The following is a 15,973-nucleotide window of genomic DNA, read 5'->3' as shown; positions in this document are numbered from 1 at the left end:
TGGCAGGACAGTGTTAAAAGCAACGCATTACAAAGCTAACAAGGTGAAACATACAGTGAATCTCATTTTCTTGTGGACAGCACTAAAAACAAAATAAAAAGGAATTGCCATAATACATAACCCAGATTGCTTTTTTAGTCTGGCATCCTCCTATAGCAATGGCTTATATAATGAATTTCAGGCAAAACGTGAGGAAAAAAAAAACCACGCTTAACATACCCAGACAACTATGTAACGCCCTACAGGAAGGAAATATTTCCTCTTCACCCCAGCTGGCATCATCTTATGCCCTTAGGCAAGACAGCTAATAGCCCTTTCACATTTTTTTCTAGGTAGTATAAGTTTAGCTACTATTCTTATACCTAGAGACTATGTACTTGCACAGACTATGGGAGTTCAGCAGAATTAGGTCAAGCTCAGGTTAGAAGACAGATTCAGTAATGACACAACCCCTCACTTGCTGCTAGTATGGCTTTTAACATCATCTTTCAAGAAACTTCTTTTACCTTTCTTAATTGCCAAGATCATTGAAATTATTTTTTATGTACTAAAATAAATTTACGTCTCTACTTTAAATGTTTTAACAAAGTCCAAGATCTATATATTTTGATTTTGCTCAATATGGTTAGCAATCCATCCACTAGGTGTACGTATATTTACATACACACATACAACAGCTGAACATCAAAAATCTTAAAACCCAGTATTGCGAATGGGGGCTTGCAGACCCCTGGGGAACCCAAACAACTTCAGAAAGAGACAACAGCAGGTGCAATCTCTTATAAGAGAAGACTTTGCAGCTGAATAAGAGATCCTTCACTTGCAATAATTAGAAATCTGCAGCCAAGTCTCTGTGATGCTTAACTACGCTTGTGTGCTAAAATAGCAGTCCCATTCTGCATGAATAAATCTTATTTTTTCAGGGGAAAAAAATCACCCAAACATAACCCAATCGTGTTATCTGCTACAGCAAAGCCTGCTTGTGGACATTGCTGCAGTTTGACCACACAGCTCAGGCTATCAACTAAATTCCCCAGATACAAACTTAGGCTAGGAAAGGAAGACCAATATTCACAATCAAGGGAATTTCATTCTATCCTTTACAATTTTATTTTCCTACTCTACGTTTACCTTTGATTTTCTTGTTACTGACCTGAGCAAAACAAATGCTAATTAAAACATCCCCTCTTCTTCGACTCCCTAAATGAAAGCAACTGCCCTCGTTATGATTCAGTTACTCACTTTTGGGCTAGATACATGAACAAATCAAAAATTTTGATGGGACAAAGAATGTTACAGTGGACACACACTTAAGAAAACAAAAATGAAACCAAATTCACAGGAGTGGTTAACAATGCGAACTGGCCAGTGATGCATGCTGCTCTGTGTTTTAATACCAGAAAACATAAAATCACACACTTGAGAGCAAGGAATATGTATCACACTAGATGGATGGAAGGTTATACCCTGGACCAACACAGTTAAGACATCAAGCAATCCTTAGCATCCTTATACAGAAGCACAATCAAGTTGGAGTTGGAAGATGAGGTTCCCAGCAACAACAAAATGCTTACTACAATCCAGTGTCTAGTTCTTGTCTTTAAAAGGAGACTAAAAATTGGATGAGGTTCAGAAAAAAGGTTATCAACAGAGCACCAAAACATGCATTTCATCAAAGAGCTGAAGAAGCTTGGTTGATTTAGTTTAACCAAGAAACAGCAAAGAAAATGTTTACCCCAGTCTGTAAGCACTTGCACAGAGAAGAGGTATCTAATTACAAGGGTTTGATCTAACAGAAAAGGTATCAGAAGATCCAAGGATTTGTTGGAAGCTGAAAGTAGTCAAATGAAGATTATAAGTAAATGCAAACACGCAACTGTGAAAGCAAATAACCTCTGCAGCATCTACCATGTGTACACAGAGAATTCTGTAATCTTTGAAGTCTTTACAGCAAGACAGGATAACTTCTGTAAAGCAATGCTATTGCACAAACAGAAGCTATGGGCTTGATGCACAGGCTTGTAAGAAAGATCCTTTGGACGGTGCTCTGTGGTGGGATGGGCCTGCACCATCACCCACCGTCCTTCTGGCAATTAATTTATGAAAAATATTCTACCAGTCCAAGAAACTACCACAACGAACAATCTATGCCATTTTAGATGTAGAGAATATTTTCTAAACATCTGTAAGCCTTCAAGGCTTTCCTAACCACTGTATGACATCAGCAGCAGCATAATGGTGGTGGTCAAGGACCCTAGAGCCTAGAGAAGAAAACAATCGTATTACATCCCTGAGTAACACCACACTCATGGATGATAAAGGATACCACTCTTAATATTAATGAAATATATGAATACAGGAATGAAGACTGTTAACAGAACTACTATACAGGAGGGATACATTAACAGTGTTCCTCCTTCATTTCATATCTGTATGAATATAGATGGCTGTGTTACCCGCAGGCAATTAAATCTACCGCACAGTATATTTAAAACATCACAGTTAAACATTATAAAGAAATATTGCATTCTTCTTTCCATCATTCTCATGCTTACTGGTTACAGTGAGTACATACCAACTTCTTTGGATGAAGTTGCAATGTTATATCTCAAGGGAGAGAAAAACTAGTGAAACATAGGAAAAAAGCAACTCCCTCACGAAAACAAAGTCTCAGCAGAATATTATCAATAGTTGTAGGACACAGGAACACAAAGGTTAAAAAAAAAAAAAAATCACATAACTTTAGCAACTATCTCTGCAGTGGAACACTACCACCAAGTCTCGGAGATGCCAAGCATGGTTAACTGTTGTGGTAATTTGCCTCTGGAATACTGCTGTTCTTGTTACCGTGTAATACTATAACAAAACCAAAAGGCAAACAGGAAGAACATAAGTAGCAAAAGGAATCAAACTATACTGACAAGAGTAGCAAACAATGCAACTAAACATAATTGCATGCTGGAAATAAAATCAGTACATTAGGCTATACATGCTATATGCTGTTTGTATTTCTCAGCTTCTAGTAAGCTTTGCACCAGTAAAAACAAATAAGAATACAGGAAAACCACTGAAGTGAAGTAGGTGACACAGTATCACTCTTATCTCAAGCTTATCGTTTTATTACTGAGATAGCACTCCTGCTACAAATAACCTAATGGATATTGTGTCATATCAGTGTCTGCACAGAACTCTTGGGGCATAAATAAAAAATTATGTATGCACAGATCTCACTTTATTGTATTTTCTTAATATCATTTTAGTGTACTTTTGTATGAAGCTTGTAATGTTAAGCAGAGCAGACTCTTAAAGAGATTCAACATATAAAAATAGCCCTGAGATTATCAATACAGTCATTGGTAATTCTGTTAGCCTCTGAAAATGAAAACAGAGTGATTTGGGCTAAAGCAAACATATAAATTACTGGTACATAAGCATAGGAAAAGAGAGCCAAAAACCTACAAATCATTCTTGTAATGTGTATCATTTCAGGCACAGGAACAATGGAAAATAACCAGTGCTTACTCTTGATGCTGGACTCTAAGCTCCCTCTCAGAACAGGTTTTCTTTTATCACGTACGTGGACAGTATCAAAAGCCTCTGTTCCCTGCTGTAAGGTCAGGTTACTTGCCACAAGCAAGCATCCCGATCTATCACAGCAACATTAACTGTCAAATTAAAATCTGTATACAGTTGACTTTGCTGAGATAAATTCATTTGTTTGAAGCTCTGAAAATTCAAAATTAGGTTTCACCATTTCAGTAGTATAAATGACAGAAATATCACTGTAATATGCCATGCATTGACAAAATTAGGGGCTGGAATACTGGGAGGCCTAAGACAATTTTCAGCAGAAAGCAAGCTGTTTTGTTTGACTTCAGCAGGCATTCAACATCTGTCTTCATAAAGACCGATCTCAGCAGGTCTGAAGGTCTGGCCAAAAACTCCTACCTAGCCCTCCCAAGAACTTTTTAATGCTACATGGCTAAATGCTCAGCCTCTAAGGTCTCCTAATACTACCCACAAAGAAAACAGGCTGCTCTTGCTTCTCTCTGAGAATTTAATTACTGAGATTTCATTTATTAATCATTGATTAATGATTAATAAACAGTTAATACTTATTAGCAGAAGGTTTCACATGCATACAGCATATTATCAATGGTTACAAGCACATCTATGGAAGAAGTTGGGAGATGCTATGTTTAGTAATAACCTATTGACTTTCTGGAAGCTGTAAGAGTATATAAAGATTTATTAAGCAGTTAATTAAGAGTTTTTAAAGCTCCTTTAAAATGGAGTGTTTAGAATTAAATGTAGCCCTTTAGCCATACATTTTCACAGCATCACAATGGGATCTCTGTGCCCTACCATATGACAAGCAATAAATAATACTAACACTATAACAAACAACAACACATTCCACTGACTTCAAGTTTGAGATACTAAATTAGGAATAATGAGTGTTATGTAGTCGTTTATCTATACATTTTGCCATTCACTGTCTGCTTTTAACCCTTCCAGTTCACCAGAGCTTGTCAGTTAATAAGGATAATGTCTAATTCATAATCAATGTCTTTGAGCTTTATCAGATCAGGGCTATCATTCCCAAAGTCTTTCCTTCCTGACCCAGATTTTGCCCTACCTGCACACAGAACTGCCTGCTGATTTTGGAATTTACCTACCAAAGGACAAACAAACAAAATCCAGCTACCAAACACGGCCGTATGTCCCAATTCACGGACGTCACAATTATGGGCGTTAGAACGAAGATATTGAACCTCTGCAACTAATATTTGTACTTGGCGTGTCTTTCACTAAATGACAGGATGCATGTGCGTGTTTGTTTGTGTGTGTTTACAGCCATTTGCCTGGAGAGAGAAACCAGAGTCCTAGTCAAGGCTCTGAGGACAGCAAAAGCAGTTTATCCAGTGACTGATTTATGGGGTGCTGGAGCAGCATGGCTTCGTGCAGGTGCCGCTGGGCAGCACAGTCCAGCTCACCCTCCCTACTCTTAGTATTACACGTGACCCTTTACTACAAAGGAGCACAGATAAATATTTCACGCCAGCTCCAATGAAAAGCAGAGGAATGCCACGACCTGGATGGGACGATGGCCCAAGGATGCTCCCTGGGGAACTGGGCAGCACGGATCCAAACTGCCAGTGCTCTGATCACTGAGCTCTTCAATTGGTTTCTTCCCCTCTAAGGTAGCAGACGCCAAAGGAGACTACAGGTGGATACAGGATATAGATTGATTCAACAGAACTAGGAAGAGGATGGAGAAGACAAGAACGATCAAAGTTTTGTAATGCTTTTGATACATGGAGCTAGTAAATAGACTTATCACCCTGGAAAAGAGGCTGGGAGAAGAGATGACAGATTTATAGAGTCATGAATAGCCTGAAGAAAATCAGGAAATCAAAGCAGTCGGTCGTTTTAATGAAAGAAGTAAGGAATATCCAATAAAGCAACGAAGACCTAGATTTAAAGGGAGCAAATGAAGTGCATTTTCATACAAAGCAAAAGTAAAGTGCAAAACCCATTGCTACAGGATGTTCTGGGAGCAAACACATAAACAGGTTCAAAAAGGGATTATATAAATTCATGGATGACAGAGCCATCAGAGGCATTAAACACAGCCTAATGCAACCTCTGGCTCCGAAAGCCTCAGTACCAGTCAGCTGACAGACGCCGGGATGACATCGGAGTGGAAGGATCATCCTCCTGCCATGTGTCTACATGCTTTTCCCTGTGCATTCACCAGACACCAGGCTGAAGACAGACAAACCCTTAGTTTGATCAAGAATGGCCATTCTTACATTTTGGGATGACATACATAAAATTGCATCCTGCATTCTTTTTTATAACCCGGATTGTCTGGTCTTGTTTTATCCGCCGGTACGAGAGGACAGCGTATCTGGAACTGCAGTTTCTTCACAGTGAATTATCTGTTCAGTTTATCAGCTGCCGAACTTAGCTTCGGTGGTGAGTCACCTATACAAGCCAATTAGTTCAAGTATACTGTTTCACCATAATCATTATGGTTTCATTAACCTTCCCAAAGCACCTGCTAAAGCCCTTGTCACATTATCAATAAGAAAAAATTGGCGAGATTGGTGAGTTGCTTTTAATCTCCCGCATTTCTGTTGATAACATCAACATCAAAGTTGCTGTCTTCTCAAATAACTCGGTGCTTCTTGCAGTCTCCTGACATTTAAGGGCACATTCTCTAGTTAAATTAATGCCAGCAGCGCTGACTGCAACCTCCTTTTATAACTTCACGCAGTGCCATGTTATCTATCACTTTCCCTACAAAAATAAATTGATCATATTCTTTTACAGACATATAGTCATATAGTGTTTGTTTTTTTTTTTTTTATGGCTCCCTGCTCATCTACCCCCCAAAACGAACAGAAAAATAAAAACAAGAAGAACAAGCTTCAGCACAGAAAAACAAGGAGGCTCAGAGCTGACATCTCCTTTAGAAGAATGTCCCATTCAGAGCCCAGGTCCTCCACAGCAGCAATTCAGTAAATGCTGCTCCATGAACCACAACTGCAACAGCACTGCACAGGATGAGCACAGCTTTCAGAGGCAGATTCTCACCTATTTACAAGTGTGCATGATGAAGGTGATCTTCATGATACAAGGCACCTAGCAGGTTACTGCACATAGGGTAGGAAGGAAACTGCATGGACGCAAAGATCACTTCTCAAGGCAAACATGTCTGTGGCCACTCCAGTAACCTCATGCACCTGTTCCGGCATTTGGCTCCTTGCTTGTGATGCAGAGGGTAAATATCATTCATCATTAATATTGCCCATCCATAAATGGCTACTGACACTTGGAAGGAGGTCTTGTAACTAATCCTCTTTATCCACTAAACCCAGGCAGGTTGTCACTTAAAGAAAATATAACAACTAATAGTCTGCTGAAAGAAAAAGCACACCGATTTGCTGGAAAAGAAAACACTGAAAGTCTCCTTTGTCTCCATCTTTCTTCAGAATTGAACTATATCTAGCCATACCCCCAAAAATGAGGCACAAAACCAGGTGATCAGCATTCTTTCTTTCATTTCCTTTCAATTATATCATTCATTTTGAATTCTAGACTTGCATTTTTTGTTAAAAATGTAAGAATCAAGCTGACTGTCAGCTGAGCTGACCAAAGCTCCAGCTTTTCTCTCATCTCTATGTTACATAGCACCCTTTAGGCGATACACCTGAAAGGATTTTTTTTTAATTTTCCTTTTGCTCTGATGAGGAACCGGCAACAAAATGTTTTTCTGTCATCACCAGTGACATGCATTTCACTCCACATCCAGCCTGAGTAAAGACAAAGATCATTTTCACAATTATGAATTTTACAGCAAGACCTGGAAAACCTAAAAGGAAGGATTTTTTTCTCATTGTGGTTCTGAAAGCAAACTGCAAAGAGCCTGAATGAAAGCGCCTGGCTCACTTAGCAGAACGGTCAACTGGTAAAAAACCGTGCTGTTATCCTGCTCCCACAGAACTTCTCAAAGGAAACCACGGTGTCTGACTAAAAAGCACCCTTCAGAAGGACAGGTGACGTGAACACACGGGCAGAAACGGAGAACAAGGCCGCTGCTGAATCTCGATACAGTCAATGGTACTGCTACATTAAAGAGAAATGCTAACTTCGCCACACGAAGGAGGAACACCAACCTTGCTCCCACCCACCTGCAATCACGCTTGGACATCACAAACTTGCAGCTTGACAGAGCTCACCGAGATTACTTGGCCTGTCCGGGGCCACCAGGCCTAAACTGCTTGTTCTTTCCTTCGGCTTTCATTACCACTAGGAGACACTGGGGGGAGGTTGCCGTCATGCAGACACAGCAACGCTTTACTAAACGTTAACTGATTGTACAGCCAAATTACTACCTTCACGCTGAATAGAAAAAGAAGTTAACACTCTTGCTATGCAGAGCATTGACATTAACTTCTCCCCTCAGGACTGTACATTAGACTTTCCTTTGCAGTACTTCCTAAGATTTTAAATGGAGGTTTAATATGTGAGTGGGTTTTATTGAATTGTGTTTTCTCTGACAGGGTCCAACTACATGGAGTACTCCCCATTGCACTGGACACTGCATGAGAACCTGTGAAAATTGGGGACAGTTCTCAAGCATCCAAAGGCCAGGAGCTTAGAGGTCTCCCTCCTATTTAATTTCAATCATAAATTAGGTAAGAGTTCATTGCGTAGCTTCCTGAGCATGCCGGAGCCCTGGCACTTTAATTCAGGTGACTCTGTGGGGCTGTAACTCATGTGTGGGTGGAAATGGATGGACCTACACAAAAAAGTGCCATTTCAGTACCACCTCAGGGGCATACTGGAAACCTTGGAGCACTGTATTGCATTCAGGGCTGGCAGTGGGGCCAGCATCACACAGCCTGGGCTGGGGACATGGGAGAGCCACGCTCTGCTTATTGCCGCAGCACGGCCTCTTGGCCAGTCCTGGGCAAGTCACTTCAGCCCCCCGTGCTTCTCGCTGCAGAGCAGACAACGGGAATGACCTCCGCAAAGCGCTGGAAGAGCTGGGTTCCTCATCATCACCTTCCCCGCATCTTTCACATGTAATCTCTTAACACTGGTGCTCTCAACTTGAGGGTTATTTGTGGACTGGAAGGCCAGCAGGTTGAGCCCCCCAGTAACTGACCTCACCTTTAAAATATATCTCATCTCTTGGGCCTGATGCTTCAGAATTTCATCAGACATGCTCCTGGGTAAATCCAGCCCAGCCTGACTAAATGGAAATTAATTTGGAAAAGCAGAACGAAGAAATGACCATGTTGTTACAACCACTGGAATAACTCTCAATTTACAGAAACGGAAAAGGAAACCAGGCCTAGGGTCTCTAATTGCTGAGCTGAGATCCTGCCAGACAAGAAAAGAGCAGTTACAGGGCAAAGCTGAAGCACTCATTACACTGCCAGTACTTCCTATCCCCGAAGACTGCAGAACTGGATGCTTCACTCACACTTCTACACTGTTGTGTTTTTCAGAAAAGCTTCTAGGACATGCATTTTAGGCAGCTTGTACACGAAAGGATACCAGGACTCTGGCTATTAAAGTAGCATTCAACATCAACCTCCAAGTCACCTTAACCTGCAACCAAGCACGTGTATTTTGTCTGGGAAGGTAAGTCTGAATCCTGGGTCACATATTTGAAATAGAGTGAAGTGCCTTCCAATTAACCTAGCATCAAGGTAATAAAAAGTGATAGCATACACTTATTATAGTTGTATAAATTATGCAAGAAAATACTGTAAAGCAGACCTCCCCCCGGATTAATAAGATGTTGCTACCCAACTTAACACACTAATGAATTCTTGCATGTTATTGATGCTTGGAGCTAACAGTGAAACTGCATCACACACCCACTGTATTGAGTAAATGAGAGCCACACAAAATTTGGCTTTGCTATAAAAACAATACGCTTAGTCTAAAAAAAGCTTTTGTTTTTTAAAATGCATTATACAGTGTTGTCAAACAGATCTCACTCTTTCTATCACCTTGTTTTGGGGTAATATGATTTATGCCACTTTGGCGCTGCTCCAGCAAAGCACTTACAGAAGACCTTCATCTTGAAGCACATGAATACACCTGCTGAAATCAACAAGTCCGTTATTCCTCTCCTTGAAACGAAGCGTGTGCTTAAGAACCTTGGTAGATGGGCTCTTTAGGAGGAGAAAGATTATGAGAGTCTCTCGCAGAGGACAGAGCACAAATGTGAGTAACGCTAGAAGGGCCGCAGCCTGTCTGCTGGTATTTCGAGCTCACCGTCTGTGTATCTCAGCAGAGGTGAAGAGGGAAATCAATCTGCCAAAAGCAAATGAATTACACTACAGGATACTGGCTGTGAGGTGCACGTGGACATGTTTCATCCAGAGTTCTGGCTGAGGCAACCCACCATATAGTTATGATAGTTCAGAGGCAGTGGTTTTTATGAGAAGAGCTTGTTCAGCGAGTTATGGAGGAGAAGGTTTTTGTGCTAGCCTGAAAAAAGACAAAGACGCTTAAAAGGTAAAAAGTTACAGAAGTGGAGCAAGTTACAGAAGCGAAGCAAGCAGACAAAAGCTCCTTCACTTCAGAGAAAGCCCCGACAGAATCTAGAGCAACCCCGAGTTGTGGTAAGTAGACACAAAACTGCTGACTTCACTGAAGAAAATCCCAGAGAAAGAAATGGGTATTTTGCTACCAGTGGGAATCATATTTATCTGCGTCTGCAAAGCAAAGCCATGATGTAATTGCAGTCTGCGTTAGCACCAGTGCCAGCTGAACAAGAGCAGCAGGAAGACACAGGAGCGTGACCTTTAAGGCAGAGCTGGCAGTCGGCGTGCAGACCCAGGGCTGTCCTTCAGCAGCTCCATGTGCTGAAGATTGTGCTGCTGCACTTTCACTTGGTCCTTCACTGGCGAGATTCAGTTAAGCTGACAAACCTGTGCTTACCATTTGGTGCTACGCAGCACGCCCTCCTAAGAAAATGAGAAAACTGCATTTGTGGCAGCACTGGGCTGCTTTTTCACCACAGACTGTTTTTGCAGACACACTAAATTTAAGAATTACTTAAATTCTTCTTCATCCCACACAGAGCTACAATTGCAGGGTCGGGTCTTGCAGCCCTTCATCTCTGTCAGGTTTGATACCACGCGGACTGGCTTTGGCGACGATGGCATTTTTCACCATGTTGTTACCTTTGCAGTACGGGTGTCCCACCCATCAGCAGGCTGCCCTAGTACCTCAAAATTACTGATCAAAATCAATACCTAACAGTGAATAGCCCTGCATGTTTCCAGTCATTCTGAAAGCGGTCACCATGATTTAAATACATGATGGGAACAGTCGAACTGACTATTTTTTTTATTAAATAAATTCAGCTTCTTTAGTATATGTGCAGACACTCTGAGTTAAGTTATGAGTAAAGCCCTTTAAGCTTTTCAGTTTAACTTAAATATTCTTTGTTTTCTTGGCACACATATAATTAAACATAAAACAGTACTTTAGATTTTCTTCCTAAAAAAATCCTGACTATACACACCAACCCAAGGATGCTGCCCACTTACAGAATGCATTTCCCCAGCTTGTATCCTTCCCTACAACTTCAGTACAAGGTTTTCTTAGGAGAGAGCTGCACACAGTCTTGCTGAACACAAACATTAGTTAAATCTTGCAGGCTGTATTGTAGAGGTGAAGCTTCATTTCTCAGCTTTGCTGGAAACAGTAACTTCACTGTGGCACATATGACTTCAGCAGGTGCACATTAAACTGTACAAATAAGCTGAGTCACTGCTCATGAGTAACGAAGAAATACCAGTATTGTCTCCCAACCTGTCAGAAATAGCTAACAAATTGCAGTAAGAACTACCAACAAAAAACTAAAAACCCTCAAGAAAAAGGTGAGAAACATATCCAGGGTTTAAAAAGAAAAAGGAAAAAAGAAAAGAGAATCCATGGAAGATTTAGCCTAAAATCAGACTAACGGATTATTTTCCTGTTATACCTTTTCTCTTCCCTATGTGACGGGTCTTCCAGATGTGCTGAGAAAAGATGATACAATATTACAGACCCCAAGAACTGCATGTATGATCAAGAACATCCTTTGGGAAAACAGGCATAGTTACCACATTTTAAATGTTCACAAATAGCAATATTTGGCCTTCTTACAGTAACAGCCTGAAAACACTCCTAAGACTGTAAATACAATTTAAATACTAGATTACTTTTTAACACTCAAGCCCCATCTCATTGATACAGTACAGTCCAGGTGACAGGATCAGTGGTTTGGGATTTATTTTTGGATTCGTCACCCACAGATTACTGGGAGGTTTTGTTTTTTTGGAGAAATGGTCCAGCACTTAGCAACCACTGACCTTTATATATTTTTAACACCACAGTGCTTTACAGACCTGAGCTCTGTTCCAAAATTTAGAGCAAACAGCTGCAATGAAGCAGGTACAAGGAACCAAACATTCAGGGCCAGACAGTCAGCTGAAGGGAATCAGCTCTGTTCGGCTGAAATGAATGCGTTTTCAACTTTCTAAACTAGCTGGGGATCGGGCACTCAAGTTTCAAGTCAGAAAAGCTCAGGCAGGCTGTCTTCAGCTCCCTAAAAACAACCATGCATCAGATAAACCCAGAAGTAAAATACAGAGTCAGTGCAATTTGATCAGTTTGTACCAGCTGACTTCCTCCTTTATCCCTTTAAATAAACCACAGATTTTCAGAATTCTAGCTTGCAAATTAAAAAAAGAAACAAGCTGCTTGAAAGATTCCCAGTGACTCACCAAAAAAAAAAAAAAAAAAGAAATGTTCAGTTCCTCCATAAGGATACTGCAACTGAAAAATAGGAAATGAACAGAAGCAGAGACGAACAGCAAGCCCCAGCCTTTCATACAGAAAAAGCTTTCTACTTTCCCTTTCTCTTTGTGCAGAGAAACCCTGTGTGGAAATGCCTGGCTCGTTCTGCGGGGCTGCGACGCTGATTGGCGAAGCAGCCCTGCAGCAGATCTGCAAGGTGCCTGGGGTCAGATGCTGCATCTCCGAACCTCATCCAAGAAGGGGGACAGAAAGAGGCTGGACTGAGCTCCTTTGCACTCGGCTCCTGCTGACGAGACATAATGAAATCCCCACATTTATTCTGTTTCATGTACCCTGGTAATTCAGTACAGAGCTGTCTGCAGAATAAGAGAACAGAGCACACTGGGATAAGTCAGAAGCGTGTATTTATAATCTCTGCCTTCTGATAAGTTAGCAGCATGTACCAGTGTTTCCTCGAAATAAGTCTGAAGGGGAGGAACAGATGTCAACCTGAAAGTATAATAGCATCATAACTCCTGTGTTTTACCATTAGGCATAAAAAACGCTTTGCATTTGTGTATGCCTCTACTTTCCCTCTTAAATGAGGCCGTCATGCAAGCCAGCTGTAATCCACAGTACACAATTTAATTTCTACTTCCTTTCCTTTCTAAACCAATACAGCCCAAACATGGGCACAATGTTCATCTCTGCTCCTTCCGCACTGAAAGCATTGTACTTGCATTATTATGCCCACACTCTTCCTGAAGTGTGTTGCTGAAAGAATACCCAAAGTTACCGTGCAGAACTCCTTATTCACTCCAGTGCAACTGAAAGCACTCAGGCTCTCACTGACCTGATTGGCAGCTTTGCCTCAGGAAGGCTTAACAGGGCCTGTCATTATGTACGTGATATATCCTACCATAATTAACTTCCTCAGGGAATGACATCCAGAGGAACCGCAGTTCAAATATACAGCATGCACCTGAAATTTGACATTTTGCATTAGATTCCTAGCACCAAGATGCATCCATGGAGGATGTGACACTTCCATTTTTCTTGACTGTAGCTAAATGCCAGTAACTAAATCCCGTCGTAAAGAGAAAGTCTTAAAAACTGTTGAAACATACAGATAAAAAACAGTGTTCTTTGTTCTTGAACAGATCTGATTTAATTCATTAGAAATCCAGAAGGTGTTTAAAATTACTGTGTGCCATTTAAAATAAGATGAAGTAATAGCTTCCTTCAGCCTCTGTGGAAAAGATTCAGAGCTGTAATGCTTTTTCAAATAATTACCCTGTTCATCAAGCCTCAGTACAAGATGACTCCGAGCAGAAGAGAAACGGAGAGGTCAGCTGCGAGAACCTCAGTAGCTACATGTACCAAACTGAATGGTGATGAGAGCACTTTGCAGGCATTTGTCAAGTCACAGGGCTAAATTAGGCTAAATTTAGAGCTGCATGTGAAAGTATCAAGTCCATCTACCACATAAAAGGGTCCTGGGGGTGGTGGTGGGTAGGGATGGTGACTGGGTGAGGCAGCTCCTCAAACAGGCAGCACTGAATTAGTGCTCTCGTGTGTCCTGTGGTTCTGACTCAGCCACAACCTGCTCTGTGAGGCTGTCCAGGGAAACAAGCTAGAAGAGGAGGGGAAGTCAGGGGGTAACACGGAGCTGGCACAGCTTACTGCTTCCCTGCCTCAGGAGGCACGTAAGAGCATGTCAGTTGTGCAGTTCCAGGACAGCACAACTATATCCTTGCTCAGGACAACTACAGCATTCGCTACCCGGTGCTCAACGAAGTCCTGTGTCAGCTTGCACAAACAATTCTCCTGAGCAGAATCAGTAGCATAAATCCCAACATGTTAACTGTATAGTATTGTGAATTAAGTCATTGAGATCAAGTCCTGTACAGAGTATTCAGAAGAACAGTCAATAAGTTTCTTGGGCATCTTTTCCTGAAGGCCCTGCAGAAATTAGTAAAAGCACAGACACATGAACTTCAGGGCACTTTTAGCATGAACGAGACACAGAATGAATGAATTCAGAGAAACATCAGCTCTGTTGGAAGCTGGCAGGTTCCTTAATGCATCAAATTTGTGATTGCTTACAGCGTGACTGAGTTTTTTCCTGTGTGTTTTTCTCCCACTTTGTTCCCTACATATAATAAAGTTCTACAGTAGCTGCATTTGACAGATCTGATATAGACACAGGCCTTCCCATCAATTTTTCCTCAGTCTGCTTCTGCTCTCGCTCTCTGCCAAGCTCACAGCTTTGTTTGTCAGGTCTCTCCACATATAAACTTATTTTTCAGGTAATACCTGCCATTCAGTCTTACTGCAGGGTTTTTAGTGATTCCAGTTACCCTAAAGCTTCTCTGCTGAAAATTGTAAATAATGTAATGCACTTAATTCACTCAAATCTGGTGAAGTCTGCTTCAGTAAACCTCGCAGATCCATGTATTTCAGACTGCCATCTGTTCTGAGCGTGGTTTGCTGTTTCCAATGGATACAAATTCTGATCTTTATATTCAGGATTACAGCCAACGGTCAACTGAAGCCTCAAGTACAAAAATATCACCTTTGCAAAGCCACTGCATGGCAACCATCATAGCGCATAAATTTCCAAGCCCATAAAAGCTATCATCTAGACACTACTTAAGTTGTAAAACTTAATCTACTTGGTTTGCTTCGTTTTGCAGTTTCGTAGGAGTTATCCCAGCAAAGACTACCCTGGGAAATGGATTAAACCACTGAAACATTTCTCCAAGCTGTGGGTTCTCCCTTGTTACATTAGCTCATTGCACTGACGGGGCTGCCTGGCACGGCTTGGTACAGCTCTGCACCGTTGTGAAACACTGTGCCCCGACTTCAGTTACCGTGCTTCACGGCCGCTGTGACAGCACCTGCAGCAGCAGACAGAAGAGGTTTTGTTCAGACGTACTAACTCCTCCCCGTCTAAGCTGAATAACTGCAAAATTCCCCTGTCTGACTGAAAAAAACACAGCCAGGGCACTGGACTCATCCCTCCCGCTCCTCTCCCACGGGCTGCCATGCCTCAGGACACATCCATGTGACGAATTTTTCTTTTGATGCCATAAATAAAAGTTGAACTGCAATTTACTTTGCCAGATGAGTCATTCTGTGGTTTATTACTGCTGCTCAGGAAGAAGGTCTAAATTAGAGGAGTGAAAGAAATACTATCACCACTCTACGTTGCGTCTCCGTTTGGGTCCTCAGCCACTTTTTCTGATGTTTTAGTTTGCAGACATGTCCCAAAGCACCTAAGACTACTTTTTAATCGGCATGGTGGGCTGGGAGGAGGAAGAGACAGCCTTAGAAGCCATGATTGCAGCTTTGTATGCAAGGGACTGACCTACTGCTGGCTGCTGCATCACGATCTGTTTTCAGCACTACTGGGATCCTGCAGGGAATTGTGACCTACAGTTTTAGGAGATCTTGTTCCAGAGAATCCAGGGGATGAACCCTCCCAATTCACAAGTATTAACTTGTGGACCACACATCAAGAGCACAGTTCTGCAGGAAACAACACAGAGAAAATGCTGTACTCTTACAGCTGCTACAGAACAACACAAGGTTAAATACTCTTGGGAAAACAACACAAGCTGATATGATGTAAAATGAAGCCTGAAACTTA

The 15,973-nt window shown here is 41.5% G+C and overlaps 1 protein-coding gene across 2 annotated transcripts in view; it reads right to left on the bottom strand.

The window, feature by feature from the left end:
• Positions 1–15,973, bottom strand: part of TTC7A (tetratricopeptide repeat domain 7A) — a 171,600-nt gene that overhangs the window by 57,413 nt on the left and 98,214 nt on the right. The gene's annotated exons all lie outside the window — the stretch shown is intronic.

This window comes from Anser cygnoides, chromosome 3 (genome assembly GCF_040182565.1).
Source record: "Anser cygnoides isolate HZ-2024a breed goose chromosome 3, Taihu_goose_T2T_genome, whole genome shotgun sequence".
In the NCBI taxonomy this organism is placed as follows: domain Eukaryota; kingdom Metazoa; phylum Chordata; class Aves; order Anseriformes; family Anatidae; genus Anser; species Anser cygnoides.
Note: the sequence above shows the minus strand (reverse complement) of the source record. Positions and strands in the feature narration are given on the sequence as shown.